Source organism: Harpia harpyja, chromosome 6, assembly GCF_026419915.1.
Source record: "Harpia harpyja isolate bHarHar1 chromosome 6, bHarHar1 primary haplotype, whole genome shotgun sequence".
NCBI classification, from domain to species: domain Eukaryota; kingdom Metazoa; phylum Chordata; class Aves; order Accipitriformes; family Accipitridae; genus Harpia; species Harpia harpyja.
Genome location: NC_068945.1, coordinates 54223840 through 54230108, shown reverse-complemented (window position 1 = coordinate 54230108; position 6269 = coordinate 54223840).

Sequence of the window (6269 nt, the reverse complement as noted above, 5' to 3'; positions counted from 1 at the left end):
CTAAGTGATGTCATACTTTCAAAGAATTGGAGGACATTATTATTAAAGGTCATGAGTTTCATGGAGCTTAGTTGCTTCTCTGGAAAGTGAATTAAGTATAGAACAAGGAGACTTCTCTGTGCATCAGAAACTGGACTTTAAAGAAGACAAAAAGCCTTGAAGATTTCCCTTTTTTGTAACTTTTTAACAGTCACTCTTCAGAATAACTACATCTCATGTTCCTTTGTTAAGAAAGTATTATACAGCATCTTCTTCAGAACAGCTTTGCAATCTTCAGCACTTGAGTTTTCTCCTCCAACATGCTGCTTCATTATCAGAGCAGCTCTAGATATAAGTGACGCAGCAAAGCAGTCCAAAGCAGTGTACTATCTATCTGATGGAAGACCGCATTTCTCCAGGAAGGCTGGTGTTGAAATGTTGACCGTGCAACTTTTGGCTTTGACTAAGTCCTCACAGAACTCCTGTATAATCAAATAAGAGAGAGGGGGTCTTCTGATGGGTCCCTCAGAGTACCTAAATTAGGCTCCTACTATATGTTCCAACACCCAGAGAGGAAGCAGCTGTTAGATAACTGAAACTGCATGAAGTGAAAGTGTGTGCCACTGACTGCAGCATTATTGTACCCTGAAGGTTTGCACACCCTTCTTTCCCTAAGCAGGACAGTCTTTCCCTTGAGTGAAGGGACACTGCTTATGTACAATCTTATACTTGCTGGACACAGTGAGAGAGAAAGAGAGAGAATATGTGTTTCCAAGTAATTTCTTAGAACTAACTGCAAATGGTTCTCATGTTTTTTAATGAACCTTCCACTTCCCAGCAAGTGTCCTCCTCTAATGCTCATTATAACGAAGGAAGGGATTACTAAACAGATGAATGTGTAGTAAAAAAAAACCCCTGGGGATTCTCACAGTTGGGTTTAAATATTTTACAGCATTACTGAATTTTTTTGGTGTTCATTTAACATATTTTAACTTTGATTTTTGCCCACAGTGTTTGATCTTGATATCTAGCATTAGTTACTAAATGCATCCGTAGATAACTACATAAAAGATGCAGAGTAACTCAAATGCTTTTGAATCCTCTATCCAGGGTGGGAATTTCTGGTACTGTTAAATGCCAGGATACGGTTATTTAGGTGCCTAAACATTGACCTAGTTATCTAATGCTAGGAATGCATAACTGAAAAAAACGTGAGTCTGTTCCAAGTGAAAGATTTTGTTTGGAAATCCAGTGCTTAAACTTTGTTTACAGAGTTGCATGGTCTTCTCCCAGTCAATGCTCCTCTGCCCATTCCCTTCCTTGAGAGACCAGATTATGGAGAAATAAAGTAATACTGTCTTTGTGGTGTTTTATACTAACCTCATTGGTGGTTTTGCCCTAAAAGAGTTCTTTTTAAAAGATGGCTGCGATTTTGCAAAGTCACGATTGAGTCTGAGGAGGTTTAAAACAGAAGACAAAACTTCTTTTAAAAACAAAGTTTCCCCTTTAAAAAGTAGTTCTTCTTGAAAGACAGAACTCTTTCAATTAGTTTAATGAAAAGTCCTTCCCCCATTCACCTTTAAAGGTCAGAGGCCCTTTTTGATCAACTCTAAGGGCATTAGTTCAAAGAATTCTAGAAATTGCAGGAAGCCCAAGGATTTTTATATTTCACCACAAAACACTAATCTTCAGCCGAACATCTAGGGAAAAACACAGTGGGCTTCCTTATGTTCATGTAAAAGGTATCAGCATTAGATTAGAAAAATGACAGTAAATTGCTGTATGAGATGAGTAGCATTCATTTGGTATGAAACCCCAGTTTAAATACCTACAACATACATTGAAATCAATGACTACCCATGCATTCAACAGAAGATCAGTTTTGCCCCTGCTGTGTTTGAAACGGTGTGCTAAGAGACCACCTTTTGTGGTTGTTTCAACTGATATGCACTCCTTGCTGAGCTGGATTTATTATGTTAGGTTTGAAGGAGTTAGGAGTGAGCATAAATGGAAAGAGATGATGCCATTAGTCCAAAGACTAGATAGTAGAGAGGCTAAACAGTTTCCAAACATAGCAAACCAGCCACCTCAGAGAGAAGCACATAATCTACATGGGTCGAAATTCAAAGCCCAGTTGGGAAGAACATGGGACTGGATCTACATATCAAAGCACCAGCCAGGACAGTACCATCAACAACAGTATATTGACATGTTGCTGCATGAAGCAGCCGCCATTCTTAGGTGGTATTATTTAGATGGAATTATTTTTCACAGAATGAGCCCTCAAGATGAAGTGCAGTCCTTGGCTTGATGGAGAACAACGCACAAGATTGGGTTCAGAGTCTCACACTGGAATCCCCACTTTATAAAAACAATATTTCTAGAAAGAACAACAAAGACCAAATAATTGTCTATAGTTGCGCTAAACTCACGTAAGGGAACAAAATGAGGCTTGTTAAAGACAAATTAGGAGAGGAAGCTAAAAGAATTAAAAACTTACATGGGGCTAGGAGAAAGCTGAAGCATACCAGACTTGAAGCAAAGAGACAGTCTGAAACATAGCAAAAAGCTATACTGAATTCAAAAGAAGATAACAGAAAGGAACATGAACTTTGATAAACATAAAAATACAATTAGATAGGCCAAAAAGAATTTGGGAAACAACTAGGCAAAGGAACCAAACTACTAAATCATTCTTCTTACATATCAATGAGGAGCAAAAGCCTGCAAGAAAGTCTACACGGCCAGCTGATGACCAAGGTACAACATGAGGGCTCAGAGGAGACATGGATATTACAGAAAAGATAAGTTAGGTTTTTTGCATCAGTATTCGTTGATGAGGAAACCGGGGAGAACTTTATGCAGGAATCCTTTCTGGGGAACTCAGCAGATCTGTCCAAAGTGAAAACAACACTAGAAGAGGTCAAAATGATCTTACCAAGACTGAATGAACACTAGCATAGAACCAAGATTAAATGGTATTCACTGAAAAGTTCCATAATGCAGCAGTGTGGAAAGGACCACTTAAATTGGTTTTGGAGACTAGAGGGCAGCAAATGTGACACAATTAAAAAAAACCCACAAAACCCCCAACAAAGATTCTGTGGCAATCCAGAAAGCCTACTTCTGCATAACAAAAAATACCGGGAACTATAATATAGGCCAGCGCGTGAAGAGCCAGCATAGCTTCTGTAGATGAAGTGCTGCCTCATAAGCATGTAGAAAAGAGTCATTGCTGTAGTCTTCATGCATTTAATTAAGGCTGCTGACAACATGTGTTACTGAAGGTTTTAAGGAGACTAAGCAGCCATGAAATAAAAGGGAAGGTCCTGCCATTGGCTAAAATACAAGAGAGAGTGGAGAGAATGTTTAGTTCTTGCATCCATGCACGCAGGGGCTGGGGGCCGATATGGAAGAGAGGCTGACAAACTCATGAGTGGTATGGGAAAGTTGGGGGGGGGGGGGTGGTGGCAGGAAGAGGGACTGAGAGAGAGAGAGAGCGCTCCGTTGTTGAATGCCTCGTCCAGAACAGGCATAAGTGGCCATAAAGTGGGGCTTGTGGGAGCCAGGGTCAGAGCAAGCAAAAAGGAGTGATTCTTCACGTACAGGATGGTAGATCTGAGGACCTGCTTGCCAAAGGATGTTATTTATGTAAGAGTTTACCTGATTTCAAGAGAGACTGGACAAGTATTTGTAAGAGTGGAATATTTCATAGAAAAACCTCCCAGTCTCATGAAGTTCTCAGAGCTGAAAATGGCCGGACGTTGGAATAGTATGAAGCTACAGCAGGGGAGGTAGCATCATATGTAATTGCAATTCTTTTTCTTCCTTGGGTATCTGCTTAGAGCTATTGTTAGAGACAGAATATTGTGCTCGGTGGAGCACTGGCCTGAACCAGTCTGCTTACTCCTAATACTCAGAAGCCTCCCAAATAAGAGTTAATGAATAAATTGCAGTAGACAATCTTTTTGTTGTCATACCTACCAGCTGTAAACCCTCAAATAAATTCTTGAGGCACAACAAAAGGATGGCAGCAGATCTCATTTTTGAGGTGCATCAGTAGGATAGATTATTTTTGTGGATTTATTCCTGCCTGCACTTTTGCAGAGTAGAACACTGGCTCTGCTGCAGGCAGTGCCAATATAACCACTGCTAATTGATACCAGCTACATGATTTTACCACTTAAACCTACACTATTGCAGTATGCATGTAGCTTGTTCAAGTGTTTACCATGCACCTGAGAAAAGGATTAATAAGGTAATGTTAGCATTTCTTCAGATGATCTGAGAATAGAACCCTTTACAGATTTAAAGCAAAACCTGAAACACATAAGTAACATATTTGAGACTTCTGAAGGCATAAAATAGACACGTGCTTCCCATAATTGTATTTTTCTGGAATTGCTGGGTTCAGTCGAATTATTTGTATGGAGTAAGAAATAAATTTAACAAGAGAAATATGTCTAAAAAAAATCCAGATATGAAAGTTTTTAAGTATTAAAGCTTAAATATTAAAAGTGTAATTCTTTGTCTGAGATCATTAGTCAGCAATTCACTGTGGTTGGAGCAGCTGACACTGACCTTCTGTATCCTTGGCCCTTTCCTTCTTCCTCTCTCTCTGTAAAGGGAAAACTACTTGTTTACACTTCTTTCTAGAGCTGTATTCTGTCTAGAATCATGCTCTTCTAAGAAGTCAGAAGTGTTTGATTGGTCTGCTATTGATTGTCCCATCAGCCAGATTACCTGAATCCCTTAAGGATAAAATTCTCATAACCTACAAGTCATGCAGGGTTTAAATTTACAGCAGCAAGTATGCATCCTAGCCTGTATCAGGAACAGTGTGGCCAGCAGGAGCAGGGAGGTGGTTGTTCCCCTGTACTTGGCACTGGTGAGGCCGCACCTTGAGTACTGTGTTCAGTTTTGGGCCCCTCACTACAGGAAAGACATTGAGCTGCTAGAGCGTGTCCAGAGAAGGGCAACCAAGTTGGTGAGGGGCCTTGAGCACAAGTCTTATGAGGAGCGGCTGAGGGATCTGGGGTTGTTCAGTCTAGAAAAGAGGAGGCTGAGGGAGACCTTATCGCTCTCTACAACTACCTGAAAGGGGGTTGTAGTGAGGTGGGTGTTGGTCTCTTCTGTCAGGTGTCTGGAGATAGGACAAGAGGAAATGGCCTCAAGTTGAGGCAAGGGAGATTTAGGTTAGATATTAGGAAAAATTTTTTTACTGAGAGGGTTGTCAGGCATTGGAATGGGCTGCCCAGGGAAGTGGTTGAGTCACCATCCCTGGAGGTATTCAAAAAGCGAGTGGACAGGGTACTCCAGGGCATGGTTTAGGGGGCATGGTTAATGGTTGGACTCGATGATCTTGAAGGTCTTTTCCAACCGAAATGATTCTATGATTCTATGATTCTATCATCTCCCTGAAGACAGAATAAGGGGAAGAGGACTACTGGTGCAGGACTGCCCCCCATTTACACCATCTCTGTGGTGCCTAGACTCAGGAGCCAAACAACAGAGCAGGACCTTCCCGTTTCCCCTCTCCTCTCTACCCTCTTGCCATAACACATCTCTGCCTAGTCTGGGTACCACACGGCCTCATTAGGACCAAAACAGTTGGAACCAACTGCTTGGGTAGGATCAGGCCAGTCTCACTAGTGACACTTCTTCAACAAGCTTCCATATCTGTCACGTTAAAACCGAAGCTTCTTGCTTGGATTAGACCTCCAGAGCCTAAATGAGTTACAGTGTCTGGATATTCTACTGAGGTATATGATTATAGCCGTTAGCTTCTCTAAACCAGGCAGAATAAGCACACAATTTCTGCTGCTACAAATCTGAAATCAAAGGTCAGGTATCTTATCGCCCTTTTCTGATGAAAAGGCCTAATTTGTCATTGGTTTACCTTGACATTCTGCGGGTGTATTTCTGTACTTATGTAAGTGATGACATTTAAGTCAACAGAAACTTTGGAAGTACTTTAGAGTAAGGTATTTACTTGAATAACGGCTTGTATGATCGTCCTCTGTTGAATTTGGCTCACAGCGAGTCCTAAAATTCCCACACCACTATGTAAACATACAGCTCAAAATTAAAGAAAAAGACCAGACGTTGCTAGCTCACCATATTACAATACATCATATTTTAGAAATGATTTACAGTTCAGTATTTGTATGTAATTGAAAACAAAGGGCACTGTGTGGATTCATACATGTTTCACATATACTTCATCCATGTATAAGCAGCTATGTACTTTATGCATGATCTAAGTGTATCTAAATGGTAAATATCCCAAA